Below are 16,633 nucleotides of genomic sequence, written 5' to 3'. Positions count from 1 at the left end.
TTTTTCTACCTACAAAAGTAATATGTTCATTATTGTAAAAAAAAATTCAGACAACTTATGAAGGGATATTTCTCATAATCTCCATGGATAATAGCTTGGTATATATTTTCCCAGTATTTTCCAATAAAACACATATTTCTTTAAATGAGATAATGAATGTTCATGAACTTACTCTTATCATCAGCCATCAGTCTCTCCTGGTCATCTGATTTTTTCAGTTGATACAGAACAATATCATTCTTTCTATCAGACATAGTATATTTTATTATACAAAGTTTTCCTTATGGGACGCCTGGGTGGCTCAGTTGGTTAAGCGGCTGCCTTCGGCTCAGGTCATGATCCCAGCGTCCTGGGATTGAGTCCCACATCGGGCTCCTTGCTCGGCGGGGAGTCTGCTTCTCCGTCTGCCTCTGCCTACCACTCTCTGCCTGTGCTCGCTCGCTCTCTCTCTCTAACAAATAAATAAATTAAAAAAAAAAAAACACAAAGTTTTCCTTATTTACCCAGTGCTATATTAATAGACACTTAAAATATTTCCAATTTAACTATAACCAAAAAATGCTGTATTGAATATTTGATCCTGATATGTATAATTTCACACACTTACACAAATATTCTCTGAGATAAAATTCCTGGAAATTGATTGTTAGGTCAAGTTGGGTGCACATTTTCAATTTTAAAGCATGTTGCCAAATACCTGTAAAAATGCTGTAAAGGGGCACCTGGGTAGCTCAGTCAATTAAGTGTCTGCCTTCAGCTCAGGTCATGACCTCAGGGTCCTGAGATCGAGTCCCTCATTGGGACAGGCAGCCTGCTTCTCCCTCTCCCTTTCCACCCTTCATGCTCTCTCTCATTCTCACTCTCTGAAATAAATAAAGGAAATCTTTAAAAATACAAAAAATTAGAATAAAAATTAAAAATACAAAAAAAAAAACCCACCAAAAAATACAAATGCTGTAGAAAGAGTTCCAACAACAGGGTATGACAGTACTCTTCTGAAAAACCTTAGCAACACTTGGTATTATCGATCTTTTAATATTTGATGACATGAATGGCAACACATACTATATTATTACTATTTTACAAATATTTTCCTTAGCTTGAAATTTACCTTATATTTAATTACAATTTTAATTGTGCTTTTTGAAGAAATTTATAATTTTATGGAGTCCAATTTATGGTACCAAGATTTTCAAAATGTGGACCCATATTTAATTGTGGAATTTTCATCTTATATTTAAATATTGAATCTAGCTGTAGCTTATTTTGGCTTAAGAACCAAAATGAAGATCCAGGGTTTTTTTAAATAAAAAATTTAATGAAGCATAAATTACATACAGAGAAGTACACAAAGCGTAAATGCACAGGTTAATGAATTTTCACAAAGTAAATTTCATGCACCCCACATGCCACACCCCCATTTGCCACATCATGAGCCATACCTTCTGGTGCAGAAAACAGAACACGACCCACACCCAAGAAGCCCCCTTAATTTCCCCTTCCAGTCGTTACCTCCCCTAGGCAACCACTCTCCTGATTTACATCACCAAAGATTAGTTCTGCCTGTTTTGGTATCTGGCTTCTTTTTCTCTGCATCGTGCTTGTGAAACTCACCCATGTCTCTGTATGTTAGTCATATATTACTTATTCTTACTCCTGTGTACATTCCATTATATTAATATACTATGATTTATTTATCCATTCTACTGCCTTTGGACATTTGGGTGACTTCTGGTTTGAGGCTCTTAATAATATGAGTCCCATGAACATTCTAACATAACTGTTTATAACCATACATACATACACATCAGCTGGGTATCTACCTAGGTGTGGAATTTGGAGTATGGAGTAAGTGTGTTCAGCTCTAATAGATTATCAGTTTTCCAACATAGTTGTACACTCCCACCAATAATATAGAAGAATCTAATTGTTCATGTTCTTGCCAACATCTGCTATTATCTGACTTTTAAATTTTGTCCATTCTAGTGAATATATAGAGACACTAACTGTAGCTTTAATTTGCATTTCCCTAAGAACAAATGAAGTTGAGGACTTTTTAATATATTTATTGACCATTCGAACATCCTCTGTGTGTACTATTTACTTTTGTTTTTGTCCCTTTTTGTCTATTTTCCTACTGGTCTACTTGCTTTTTTCTCTTAATGGTTTTTAGTTCTTTACAATATTTTCTACTCTATGGTTTGACCTTTTTTTTTTTTTTTAAGATTTTGTTTATTTGACAGAGAGAGAGATCACAAGTAAACAGAGAGGCAGGTAGAGAGAGAGGGGGAAGCAGGGTCCCTGCTGAGCAGAGAGCCCAATGTGGGGCTCCATCCCAGGACCCTGAGATCATGACCTGAGCCCATAGCAGAGGCTTAACCCACTAAGCCACCCAGGTGCCCCTAGCTTGACCTTTATGGTGTCTTTTGATGATCTGAAGTTCTTGATTTCAATTTAATCTACTTTATCAATATTTTCCTCTTTAGTTAAGTGCTTTTGTGTCTTCTTTAAGAGATGTTTGCTATCCCAGGATTACACAGATATTCTCTTATGTTTCCTCCTAACACCTCTATTATCTTAGCTCTCAGAGATCTACAATGCAGCTGGAGTTAATTTTTGTGAAATGATTTGAGGAAGAGATCAAGATTCATTTTTTCTACACGGACATTAAATTGAACCAGCACTGTTTATTGAAAAGATATCTTTTCTCTTCTACATTTCAGGGTCACCTTTGTTGTAAATCAGGTGAACTTATAAGGGTCTCTTCCTAAATTTCTTAATAAAATTGTTCCATTGGGCCCTTTGTATATTCTGGCACAAATACCACAATCTCAATTACTATAGCTTTATAATAAGTCTATATGTCTGGTAGTGGAAGTTCTCTCAGATTTGTTCTTATTCTTCATAATTGTCTAAGCTGATTATGGCCCTTTTTCTTCCCATACCAATTTCATAGTCAGTTAATGTCCATTTAAAAAACCTGTTGAAATTCTGAATGGTTTGCATAATTTACAGATAAATTTGGGGGAATTAACATCTTTACAACATTGAGTCATCCAGTCTATGAACATAGTATATCTCTCCATCTACTAAAGTTTTTTTTAATTTCTCTCAATACATATTCTTGTTTTCAGTGGAGAGCTCTTATACATCTCTATTACATTTATTTATTTACATTTATTATTTATTACATTTATTACTATTTATTTATTTACATTTAGTGTTTTTGAGGCTACTGTAAATGCTACCATTTTTTAGATTTCATTTTCTATTCTTTGTTACTAGTATACAGAAGTACCATTGATTTTTATTTTATTTTTATTTTTATATATTTACCTTGTATCCAACAGCCTGCTAAATTTTCCTATTAATTCCAAGAGCTTATCTAAAGATTCTTTTGGATTTTCTGAATACACAACCATTTTGCCTCCTAATAGTGACAGTTTTATTACTTTCTCTGCCCTTGCTGCAATGGCTAGAAGTTCTAACGCAATATTAAATAGAAGTTGTGAGAGCAGCCATCCCAGAGGGAGGGCTTTCAACTCCACTATCAAGTATGATGTTTGCTTTATTTGTAGGGACTTACTAACAGATTAAGGAATTTCTTTTGCTAAGACTTACTCTTTTTTATGATGAATCGATGTTGAATTTTATCAAATCTTTTTTCTACATCTATTGAAATGATTGTATGTATTTTCTCTTTATTCTTTTATTTTGGGGGATCACTTTGACTTATTTTCAAATGTTAAGCTACCTGTGAATTCCTGAAACCTGTTCCATTGGTTACAGCATATTAACCTTTTAATAAATTATTGAATTCACTTTGACTATATTTTGTTTAGGATTTCTGTATCTATGTCCATGAGAGGGTTCAGTCTTTAATTTTCTTTTCTTATGATGTCCTCGTCAGGTTTTGGTATAAAGGTTCTTCTTAAGAATGAACAAGAACTGTTACATCTTTTTCTGTTCTCTGGGAAAATGTGTAAGATTGATGTTATTACTTCATTTTAAACATTGAGAAGACTTTATCAGAAAGACTGTATGGGCCTACAGAGCCTCTTTGTTTGTTTGTTGATCTGTTTGGTAGGAAGGTCTTTAATAATGAATTCAATTCTTTAATTCTTTAATCCATTCAGATTTTTTATTTCTTCTTGTGTTAGTTTTGATATGTCAGGCTTTAAAGAAATTTGTTTATTTTGTCTAAATTGTCAAATATGTTGACATAAAATTGTTCATAACACCCGCTTATTAATAATCTATTTCAGGGGTATCTGCCTGACTCAGTTGGTAGAACATGCCACTCTCGATCTTGAGGTCGTGAGTTCCAACCCCATGTTGGGCATAGAGCCTACTTAAAAAAATAATAATAGCAATCTGTTTTATACTTAAATGCCTAACCACTTTCTCAGAACCACTTGTTAAATAATACGTCTCTTAGAAACTGTGATATGCTATCCCTATCATTCTAATTTCATTTAATAAGCCATTCAAAAATATGTGTTGGCTCAAACCATGACCCACACATCATTCCAGCACTAGGAATAAGCATTAAATAAGGCAACATTTCTCTTTTCAAAGCTTAAACTTATTGAAGAATACAGCCAATAAACGATATTGTGACAAGTATTCTGAGGAATACAGCAGGGTAATGGTGTGAAGGGGGGGAAGGCAAGGGCTATTTTACACGCAAGAATCAGAGAAGATCACTTTGAAGAGGTTATATCTGATCCTAGACCAGAATGATGTGACAGAATAAGCCATAACAAGTTCAGAAAGAACTGCAAAGGCCCTGAGGTAGTAATAGTACTTGGGACAGTCTAGAAAGAGCAAAGAGGCCATTGCAACTGTAGCATAGTAAGTAAGAGAGAAAGAAACAGAAGATAAATTTAGAAACCTAGCGGGGAGCCAGATTGTACACAGGACTATAGAGTGTGGCAATGATTAGGGATATTCTAAATGGAAAAACACTTGTTTGGAGCAGGCAAGTAACATGATATCATTTATGTTTTAAAAGATCCTCTAGGGGAGCCTGGGTGGCATAGTTGGTTAAGTGCTCAACTCTTAATTTCAGCTCAGGTCATGATCTCAGAGTTGTGAGATGGAGCCCCACATCGGGCTCTGGTGCTGGGTGTGGAACCTGCTTAAGATTCTCTCTCTCTCCCTCTCCCTCTGCCCATCTTTCTCCTCTCCCTCTCATAAAAAAAGAGGGGGGTACTCCCCTAACTATGTGTATAGAATAGACTGGGGGAGGCTATTGCAATAATCCAAGCAAAGGATGGTTATGGCTTGGATGATGGTGGGAACAGTGGAGGCCAGAGTAAGTGCTCAGATCCAGTGTATGTTTTGAAGGCAGAGTCAACCAGGACTTGTTGACCTAAAGTCAACAACTTGTTGATCTAAATGTGGGACTTATTAGAAAGAGAAGACTCAAGGATAATTTCTCAGATTTTGGTCTTAACAACTAGATACATGGGAGTACCCTTTTATGAGCCTGAGAATAAAGGGAAAGGAGCAGGTTTAGGGTAGGGAAGTTGAAAATCTAAGTTTGGTATAAGACATGTTAAGTTTCAGATCTTGTTAGATACTACAGCATAGAATCAAAGTGAGCAAATGAATATATGTGTCAGAAGAATGATGAAAACTGGAGATATAAACTTAGGAGTCATGTACAAATAGATATTTAATACCATCAAACAGGAAAAAATCATCTAGGAATCGAGAAGAGGTCCAAGACCTGAGCCCTTCCACCTCCAACTTAAAAATTGGGAAGAGAGAATCCATAACAAAGATGACTGAGGAGTATCCAATCCAATGAGGTGAAATTTCCATACATGTGTGTATCTGAATTCAATTCTCTTCTTTCCTGATCTTTCTGTCGATTCTTTGGTCAGTTTTGATTCTTTCAACTCCAAATAACAAACAATCCGACTCAAATAAGCTTAAGCAATGAGAGAAAAACCAGGTATGGTTCTAACAATGTCACTTGCCGTCCTCATTAGTATGGTGGTGAGTATTCCCGCCTGTCTAACAATGTCACTTGGATGCAGTTTCTCTCCTATGCTTTCCAACATGGTGGTTTCATTGCTGGTTTCATGTAATAAGGACAAGGCTGGGGTCCCACAAAAAGGAGGGGGACAGCACTCGTGACCATAAGAAGCTTATAGTCAAACCAAATTCATGGTGGCAGTTCCATAAAATCAAGGTGATATAAGACAATCCTCAAAATCTGTGAAAAGGCTGGCCAGTGATTACAACCTATGTTTTCCTTTTCATCTTGCTCCTCTCAGTACCTGGGCAACCTTCTCTGCTGTCTCTAGTGGGGGACGGAGAGATGGTTTTACTTCTGGTTCACCTTTACCCTGAGTAGTTCCCGCTTTATGTGGAAACAGTCCCCTATGAGACTCTCTACCTTGGGCAAGCTACAGACTTTGACTTCTAACCTCCTTGTCCTGCAAGGTTGCCAAAACCAAAGCCCTGTTTTACTAGAATCAACAAATGTTCTCAGGGCAGAAGCAACTTAACCCTTCCAGTGATCGACCCATCCCTCTAGGTTCCCATTAGACCTTAGTTTTACACCTTCTAGTGCCTTTGTCTCTCTTCTCAGTTCTTTAGTGCTTTTAAGGAAATTTAATTCTTTAAACTTAAAAAATATACTAAACTTCTTAATATTTTTCAGTAGGAACTTTGGTCCATGTAACATTGCCTACCATTATCAGAAACAGAAGGCTACCATTTCCTTCTTCATTGCCATTGGATGAGTTAGTTTTCCTTGGCAGTTACAGTATTTGCATGAGGTTCCTCTGGCCAGGAGAAGGGAGGACAGCCATGATACTCTTTCAGATGAGCTATTTTTTTGCAATCCAAAGGCCCTCTTCCTCCCTGCTCCCACAGAGACAGAACACCTCCCATAAACATAGCAGCTTGCTGGTGTGGTTCTTCAGGTAACCCCACTTCTTTTGCTTCTTTGAGCCAACCTACCTACATCCAGGAGCCGCATGCCCAGTTCCTATAACACTTACTACAAGCAAGGGACAGAGCTTTTTCACACCGGGATGCACTTTTTACCTCAAAGAGCATGATTTTCTAGAACTTTCTAAGATCTGTAGCTCCTGGGCTCTCTCACTATCTCCATGCTGCTTCTCTTCATTTCCTCCCACAAGCCTTCCACCTGATCTCATCTATTCAGGACTCTATCTTCACACACATTTTGAAGGTTATGGATTACATTTCTCTCCTAATTTTGTGAAAAAATAGAAGTTTGCAAGGTTTTCATTATTATTTTTTCACCTCCCTTGTTGCTTTTGAATGTTTTTCAGGAAAAGAAGGGGAAATGCCAACAAACACAGCAATGTTTTTATTCAAAGGTTGGAATTGTCTCGATTCCTCTTCCTCTCACATCTAATACCAAATATGTCCTCAAGTCCTGTCAATTCTACCTTCAAAATATATTCAGAACTTGTCTACTTCGTACTACCTCTGCCTCCACCCTAATCTAAACCACCATTGTATTTTATCTGGACTATCACACTGCCTCCTAATTACTTGTCCTGGATTCACCTTAGCTGCATTACTGTCTATTCTCTATGCAGCATTTACATTTTTCAAGACCGAAGCCAGATCGTGCAACCTGTGCTCAAAATCTTCCAATGGCTTCCTGTCTTAGTAGAATAAAATCAGTCTTTATTTTTTTTAAAGATTTTATTTATTTATTTGACAGTGAGAGCTCACAAGTAGACAGAGAGACAGGCAGAGAGAGAGGAGGGAAGCAGTCTCCCCGCTGAGCAGAGAGCCCAATGTGGGGCTCGATCCCAGGACCTTGGGATCATGACCTGAGCCGAAAGCAGAGGCTCCAACCCACTGAGCCACCCAGGCGCCCCTAAAATCAGTCTTTAATATAGATATGAAGCCCTACATTCCCTCCAACTTCCCCTCTCCCCTTATTCATTGCATTCCAGCTACAATACCCTCCTTGCTATTCTTCAAACAAGTCAAGCATACTCCTACCTCAGGGCCTTTGCACTTGCTGAACCCTCTGCAGGGAATGCAGCACCCCTAGGTTTCCTCATGGCTCACTCCTCACTTCACTCACATCTCTGCTCTGTAGCACTGTATCAAGAGGCCTTCCTTGAACGACCTCTCTAACATAATAGTATAACCCCCAGCATCCCCTCTGTTTCCTTATTCAGTTTCTATTTCTTCCTTGCCCTTATCACCATCTTACATATTTTATGTTTATTTGCTTTTTTGTTCAGAGTTGTTTGTTCATCCCCCCTAACCCAAATATAAGCTCTATGAGAATAAGACCTCTGTCTGTTTTTATTCCCTGATCTATCACAAGAATCTAGAACAGTGCAATAAATGCCACAGAGTGAAGGCAATGGCTACAGAGCAACCCCACTGCAGGAAGTCCAGTGAAAGCAGAGACCGGACAGCTCTACCCTCTCCACCGCTGAGCACCCTCTCACCTCCCTGCCATCTCCCTACCATCCAGGTTTTTTGCTCACTCATCTACCTTTCTAATGTCACTACTGTCAGCCTGAATCCAGAAGTCCTTCCTGCCTGAGGCTCCCCAGCTCAACCATTTCAGTGTCCGAATCCCAAATATCTAACTGGTCCACCTTCATCCAAGAACCCATCCAGAGTCCAATTAGCCATTGCTGGGGGGCACAGAAGGAGGGTGTGGCTGTATCTGTTCATATGCCCAGTAGAGTCACCCTCTCTGCGTGCTCTGCAATGAGGAAAACTGCTGGGGACCATTCATTTAAATACAGAACAAGCCTCCCGTAATGCAAACCTGACACTAGCAGAGAGAATGTGCCTAACTTCCATAAGGGTGCCTCTAACTCAAGCGCCGTCCAAGTCCCGGCAAGTAATACAAACGAGTGACGAGGGCAGCGTGGCAAGACGGCAAACTAGAAGCAGACGCTCTTACTAACTACTGCCAAGGAGGAACATGGGCCTGGTGTTGCCAGATCTTCTGAGGGCTCAAGAGAAGCCAAGAAATTAGAAATTTCAGGGTGAAATTTCCCACTGTTTAAATGCTGACAACTAATCCAATTTTTAAAAAATAAAACACCGTGCAGACCAAATAAAACACATCTGGTGACCAAATTTGGCTCAGGGCTACCAGGGCGTGGTTCTGTTTTACACAGTCAGCTCAAAAATAGGACATAAGTAATTTATCACGCTCAAAAGCAATGTGTCCCAGGGGGTTCCGGGTGAGGATTTCATTAGCTGGAGTAACCAGGCCTCTCAGCCCTGTTCACAGCACCTGCCCTATCCTCTCTACCAACACTCCTACAAACTCCTGCCGAGTTTTCACCACAAGAGACAAGGTGGAAAGCACTCAGGCTTTAGAATCAAACAAACCTGGGTTAAAACCTGGGGTTACCTCCTAGCATTCCTTAACCACTCTAAGCCTCAGTTTCTTTATCTGCAAAATGGGAATACTAAGTCCTACCTAGAAGGGCCCTCAGGAATAGAGGAAATGTGAGCAAAGTGCCTGGCCCCCAGTAGAGGCCGAGAGTAAATAACTACGGTTCACAGATTAGGAGCTGCTGTCCCCGTAGGAAGGTATGACACCTGAAAACCCACGATGGCAGATACAAGATGTTCAGAATCGGTTGGTGCCACCTAAACCTCGATGCGGAATAAAGAAAGGCTAAAATATGTATTTAGTAAGTAAAATAAGGATGGGAAATATAGCCCTTCAGGGCTCCAGAACTTCACACTAAAGGAGCTGCTTGTGAAATGAGTCCAGAACGTCTACATGTATAGAAACCAGCACTAATTAAAATTCGCAGACATCAATTATCTGATTATTCAAGAACTCTCTCAACTTCTAAAGTCTTTTTTTGTATGCATATTTCAACACAACACCGAAGTCAAGTCAATGCATGCTAATTCTCCAATGGCCTTAAAAAAAAAAAAAAAATTAATCTTGTAGCTCCCGGAGACATGACTTTAAAAAGAAAGCCTTATTTGCCAAGTGCAAACCTTGATGGCATTCCCATCTGGCGTGGACTGCCAGTGGCAACGACAGGACAGCCCTACGTCCACCAACAAATACAGGGGAGCCACAGCTGCAACAAGGGTCTAAAATCCCCAGAGGAAAAATAAATAAATAAATAAAACCCCTGGAGGGGCTCCTGGGTGGCTCAGTGGGTTGAGCCTCTGCCTTCAGCTCAGGTCATGATCTCAGGGTCCTGGGATCCAGCCCTGCGTCAAACTTTCTGCTCAGCAGGGAGCCTGCTTCCCCCCATCCCGCCCCCTCCTGCCTCTCTGTCTACTTGTGATCTCTGTCAAATAAATAAATAAAATCTTTAAAAATTAATTAATTAATTAAATAAAAAAATAAAACCCCTAGAAATAATGCCTCCCTCGCCCACCCCTAGCCTGCCCTGTGCTCTCCAGGGAGGTGTCAGGCAGTGAAGACCCCTCAAGCCAGGGCCAGAGGACCACACAGAACGCTTGGCTTCATACCATACAGCGTACATCTCATGAGTCATGCAACAGGAAGGGGGTCTTCCTACAAGGAAACAGGCAGATGATGCGCCCTCCAGGAACCAAGAGGACCCTCAGCCGCAAAACCCAGGAACACATTTCTACCAGCAGAGACTCGAGGTGCGCTTGTCCACCAGGAGGCTTCAAAAGAGTGCAACTTGTCCCATCGGGGTTGCACTTTCCCCTCCCCCGCAAGAAGAGCCCAACGCCCCCAGCCCAGATGTGCCTGGGCCCGCGTCCCATCTCCAGGGCGCTCGGGGCTCTCCGAGTCATCCATGTCCATTACCAGCTTTCCTCCAGGGAGACCCAAGCACTGAAAAATCACTTCCCTCCTTCCCTCCCAAGCCTCTCCTAGGAGGCAGGTGATCAGGAATTATGTAAGCTGTTTTCTAGATTCAAAAAAGAAAGAAAGAGAAATGAGGGGGGAGGGAGTCTACAAGGGGTGGAGTAAAATTCAAGATTGGCCAGGAGCTGACAATCCTTGAAGCTTGGCATCCAGTGAACAGGGGTCTGTCATACACTTTTCTCCATTTGCGTCTACTTAAAATGTACCATTAAAAAAAAAAAAAAAAGGCTTTTAAAGGCGTGTGGGGAGGACACAGATACGACCTGAACACAAAACCAAGGGTCCTTCCCTCTCCGCCCTGTGTTTGCACCCAACAACATCTGTGAAGTCCTCAGAGTCTCAGATCCATAACCCAGAGGGGTCATGCACTCCTAGAGAAGAGACAGCATCGTCTACAGCCCCACACTCACTGTCTTCAACAAAAATCACCTTTGAAAAACTCCCTAGAACTTTTCAAAATTATTCTGGCATGACCCAGCTTCCCTTCTTGGCCCACAAAGCTTCTGCCTCCAGAAATCACCCCTCCAGCCTCATCCCACTACAAGGGCCTCTACTTCCTGTTCCAAATGAGCGTGTTGAGCAATCCGGCTATTGAAATAGCTCCTGGGTGGCAGACGGATGCCCGTACTCCAGCGGCTTGTGCAGCTGGTTCTCCCTCCTGGGGGTCCAAAGCAAGGAGACAATTATCACTTTCAGGGAGTCAAGGAACCCCTTATATGACCTTCTTCTTCCTCTTCCCCTTAGCCTCAACTTGGTCCTCATAAGAAAAAAAAAAAAATGCTTTGTTTTTTGTTTCTTTTTTTTAATCGAAAGTGGATTTCGTCAATCTCAACACTGTTGACATTTGGGGCTGGACAATTCCTGGTTGTGGGGACTGTCCTGTGCATTGTAGGATGTCCAGCAGCCTCCCCAGTCTCCACCCATTAAATGACAGGGGAACATACCCCATTCGTGACAACCCCAAATGTCCCAGACGTTGCCACACACTCCCTAGGGGACAAAACTTAAGAATCATTGGTCGAAAAGATATTGAAAAACCTAGACCAATATTCTCCTGGCCAAAAAAAAAAATTATTGAGATTATACAGTTTATTTCCACATCCACTATTAGACGACATATTTCAGCATATAAATTTACGAGTATGAATATTCAAGACATGCTGCATCCGCAGCCAGAAACACATAAATTAACAAGAGAAAAATAAACTTATAATACTCCCAACTATTTTTCTTGTCTTTGTGGTTTCCTGTGTAAATCTTACTTGGTTCTTCCAGAGGATCTTGTTTGCCTGTCAATGTGGCAATCGTCTCACCCGGGTCTTCTTTGAAGTGCCCCATAATCTGCATTAGAAGGAAAAGCTCTTCTTTTTTTTAATTTTATTTATTTTATTTTTTTATTGTGTTATGTTAATCACCGTGAAATACATCATTAGTTTTTGATGCAGTGTTCCAAGATTCATTGAAGGAAAAACTCGTAATGATTCTGAGCACTCCCCAAGGTGTGCTGGCTTTCCAGCACTTATCTAACAGGTGTCCCTGGAAAACAGCATCCCCCAAAAGAAGGCTTCCTGACGAAAGCACAGAAAAGCATGGCCAACGTGTCTGATACAACTTCAGACAACACCAGATTCCCGACATGACCAGGAAGCACCGCAAGGAGCTAAAGGACCCCGAGTAAGAGCTTGCAACCCCCGCAGGGAAATAAATAGCATTACAAGTCTTCAGTAAGCACAGGGAGTTTCCCCGCTGTATTTAAATGGGACACTCCCTTCTTAAGAAGAAGGAAAATCTGTTCTCAGTCTGCAGGGGACTTGTACTGACCACAGTCTATTATCAAGCTTTAGGGAACAGACATACACAGCTGTCTCTCATCCCCACCCCATCAGACTCCCCAGCTCCATGCGGGGGTTCTCCAATGCCCCCCTCACCCCAAGGAGAAACTGACTTGTTCTTCCACTCTGATGACTGTGGACAGGCAAGCACAGGGGAGTGGGGGGTGTCTTTTGGGGTCCAATCCTCCCTCATGCCACTGCCTGTCTCAGTCTGGATCACCCCAATCTTAGATTCTGGCCAATGTCCTCCTGGTTTCACATTCCCCCTCTAATCCAGGTTTTATGTCAATGATGGTCTTTCAAGAGCACAAGCCAGAAGGGCCCAGAATCCTTCTGCGGTTTCCCACTCCCTATCACTGGATACTGCCCCAGTTTCTTTGGTGCACTTGTGAAGCTCACCCAACATTTGACCCAAGAGGCATCCCACGAGGAGTGGGATGAGCAGTGAGTAGGAAGGGGCACACATGTGAAGGCTGATCCCCTGGAGAGATGGAGAGAGAAAGGGCAGGCCAAACTCCATGACAGAGCTTCCTTTCAACCCTGACTTCTTATGATTCTGAGAACTCCGAGGTCTGCACTCTGAGCCTGCCATCATCCGACCCCAAGCCTCCTGCAGAGTCACGCCAAACTGTCCTCCCACAAATGTCCCTCACATATGCTACAGGATGACTTCTCTCCTGGTCCTCTTTCATTTTTTTAATTACAAAAGGGACGACGCCGGTGACAACAGCATAAAATAATATCAAGGTATTTAAGAGGCAGCCTCTCGACCTACCATCTCTCCAGCTCCCCACCAGGTGAAGTGGAGTTAGTTCATCTGCTTCAGCTGCTGCTGTTCCCCCAAGGAGGGAATGCAAGGCAGGGAGAGGGCCCGTCTTGCCCAAACATCACAGGTTAGCAGGGAGCAGAGTGAAGCCCACGACGAGAGCCCCAACCCCAGTGTTTGTCATTTCACTGTACTCTTCAACCACACTACAGAATGCAATGCTGTACAGACAGAAGGTAGAAGTAATTACCTGTTGAAAGACTAACCTGTGGAAGCAGGACAGCACAGTAGCTGGTTAAGTACTTGAACTCTGAACTCTGGTTCCCTGGGTTAGAATCTGGCTAACCTAACCGTGCGACCTGAGTCAATCACCTGGACCTTGATTTCCTCGTCTGAAACGGGGTGATGACAGTACCTCCCTTACAAGGTCATTGTGAGAATGAGATAACTTAGTATCTATAAAGCATCCAAACCAGTATCCAGTACATGTGCTAATAAAATCACCATCGCAACTCTAATAGAAGCCCCCGAACACAATAAATATTCTTAAATTCTTCTTAAAATGGAGGCTGGCGGGGTGCCTGGGTGGCTCAGCAGGTTAAAGCCTCTGCCTTCAGCTCAGGTCATGATCCCAGGGTCCTGGGATGGAGTCCCAGATCGGGCTCTCTGCTCAGCGGGAAGCCTGCTTCTCTTCCTCTCTCTCTCTGCCTGCCTCTCTGCCTACTTGTGATCTCTGTCTGTCAAATAAATAAGTAAAATCTTAAAAAAAAAAAAAAAAAAAGGAGGTTGGCAAATCACAACTGCATCTTGTTAGCACCACACCTTGTCCCAAAAGAAATCAGCATGGGGGAGAAACTCAGAGGATATAACCAGAAAAAATAGCTAAGTGACCCAGTGACTGAAACCATTATTCCGGGGAGGAATGACCTCATAGATCAGTAACACCTACTGCATCCAAGACTAAAAAAACCTTAACAGCCTCTGGCAGTCATTACCTAAGTAAAGTGGGCTGCAAATCTGTTGGAGAATTGTTTTTGCCATGATAATATTTCTAGTAAATTGCTGCTTCTATACTAAATGTACTGGTGTTGCAGAACTGGCATACTAATAGAAAGATTATTATAGGAACACTATTAACATGAATTAGATATTATTAAAGATTCAACACTACAACAGTGCCTGATTACAAGAGATCTCAGGCTGTATTGCTTAATGGGCAGATAAAAGTGCTAATTAAGCCCACTCGTAAAGGATGTCTCTAGGCAGGTCTACAAACCACAGGTAGCAAGAGGTCTGCGTACTAAAGGAGGAGCCGTATTACCAACCCAGCTGCATACAGTCCTACCGTGAAGATGGGGAAAGCACAGGAAGAGCCAAGGTTTTCTGCACTGGGCGGGTAACCTGGTGTAGCAGACAAGTATCCAAACTTAATCTGGATCTCAGGATGGTTGGTTGGTTGGTTGGTTTTCCTTAGCTACCTCCTCAGCAACACCAAAACCTCCTCTGCTTGAGATCAACTAACTCACCACAGGTGGGCGACCCTCAATAAACAGCATAAGCAAGGAGAGGCAGAGAAAGCCTTGCCATTCTCACCAAAACCTTCCCAGGCAACCAGAAGACACCAGCTAGCTAGCTCTCCCGGCAGCACCTTGGCCCAAAGCATCTCACCGCAAACAGCCTAAAGCTCTCAGTGGCTCTTAAAGAGTTGCTAAACTAAAGACATTAGCCATGCGTTTCAGGATCTATTTTGCTTTCCCACCTTGTTAATTAGCTAATCAAGGGCGGCAAAGCACCTCACAAATATAAACTGTCAGGGAAACGCTACGTAAATTCGCCTACCTGGTCTAAAATGTCAATACTAAATTAGGAAAGGGAGAAGAGCTGAGCGGGGGGCTGAGCTGTCTCCAGTTGCTGCAATCCTGGGGCCAGGGCTCGCTAACGCAAGGCGGACCGACCCGTGTGCCCCGCAGCAGCCTCTGGCCCCGGGGCAGGGCTCTCGGCAGGACTTCTGGAAGGGAAACCTGGACTGGAGCCACCCCGGGGCAAAGGGAACGCTGCGCGCCAGGCGCATCCTCTCGGCTCAGCCTCCATCTCCCCGCATCTCCGGGATGTCAACAAACGCCGACCACAAAGTGAAACTTTCCGGGCCCCCGCTGTCGCGCTGGGTCTCTGCCCTCGGCCTGGGAGCGCGTCGCGGGCACAGGTGTGGAGCCGGGCCTCGGGAGGGGACCCCCGCCCCCAGCCCCTGCGATTGTATAATCGGCCCGGGAGGGGGTGCTCGGCTCCCGCCCCACGCCCGGCCGCGGTGGCGCGGCCCGAGGACCCCGCTGCAGGCGCGGCGCCCCGGGCTGTGGGGGGTTGGGGAGGACTGTCGTCCCGCCCCCCGGGACCGCCCCCGGGCGGCCGGGGGAGCCGCGGCGCTGACACAGCCCGGAGGGGGCGCCCGCGCGGCGGACCGAAGCCGAGGAGGGGGCGCGAGAGCTCGGCAGCGCGGCGGGCCTTACCTGCGCACCGGGCCGGCACGGCGGGAGGCGTCTCGGGATGCCGGGACAGCGGGCGGCGAGCGGCAGCGCTGGCAGCCACCCGGCCACGGCATGTAAGGAACCGCGGCGGCGGCTGCGGCGGCGGCGGCGGCCGCGGGACTGACAGCCCCAGGCCCCGCCTCCAGGCCCCGGGCCCCGCCCCCTCCGCGGCCGCGCGGCTGGCCCCGCCTCCTCCGCCCACCGCCGGGGTCAAGCTCGGTCCACCAGCCGGGAGGGCGGGGGCGCTCGCTTCCGATTGGCCTGAGAGATGCCCGCCCCGCCCACTCCCCACCTCCTCCTTGGCAGGGAGCGGCGCATGAGCGGTGGCGGCGACGGGCAACGCACAAGTGTGAGCGCTGCCGTTCCAGATTCCCAGCGGTGCGTACCGCGCGTCCTTCCTAATCCGGGATGGCTGGGAGCCCTCTGTGGCCTGAGGAACCAGGAATCAGACCCAGACTACATGGTGGATTGTCCTTATTCAGCCGTGGACACATCTATGGGAGAAAACCAAACCACCAGGCTCTGTGTAATCAGAGGAGACCCCAAAACTGTGATCTGCAACAGAAAACGAGCCACCAACCCGGATGCATCTGCGACGGATCCCAGGGTGCTTTATCCACGCGCTGGATTCGCTCCCTGGTCAGCAAGAGTGATGTGTGTGCAG

At 44.1% G+C, this 16,633-nt stretch overlaps 1 long non-coding RNA gene across 1 annotated transcript in view; it reads right to left on the bottom strand.

The window, feature by feature from the left end:
- The window catches only part of LOC308341430, a 156,014-nt gene extending 139,887 nt beyond the window's left edge, over positions 1–16,127 (bottom strand). Inside the window, exon 1 of the long non-coding RNA XR_013966708.1 lies at positions 15,952–16,127. This is a non-coding gene — a long non-coding RNA (uncharacterized lncRNA). The remainder of the gene's footprint in view (positions 1–15,951) is intronic.
- Between the last annotated feature and the right edge of the window lie 506 nt (positions 16,128–16,633).

Source organism: Martes martes (genome assembly GCF_963455335.1).
Source record: "Martes martes genome assembly, chromosome: 4".
In the NCBI taxonomy this organism is placed as follows: domain Eukaryota; kingdom Metazoa; phylum Chordata; class Mammalia; order Carnivora; family Mustelidae; genus Martes; species Martes martes.
The sequence above is the reverse complement of the archived record's forward strand: the minus strand, read 5'-3'. Positions and strand labels throughout refer to the sequence as shown.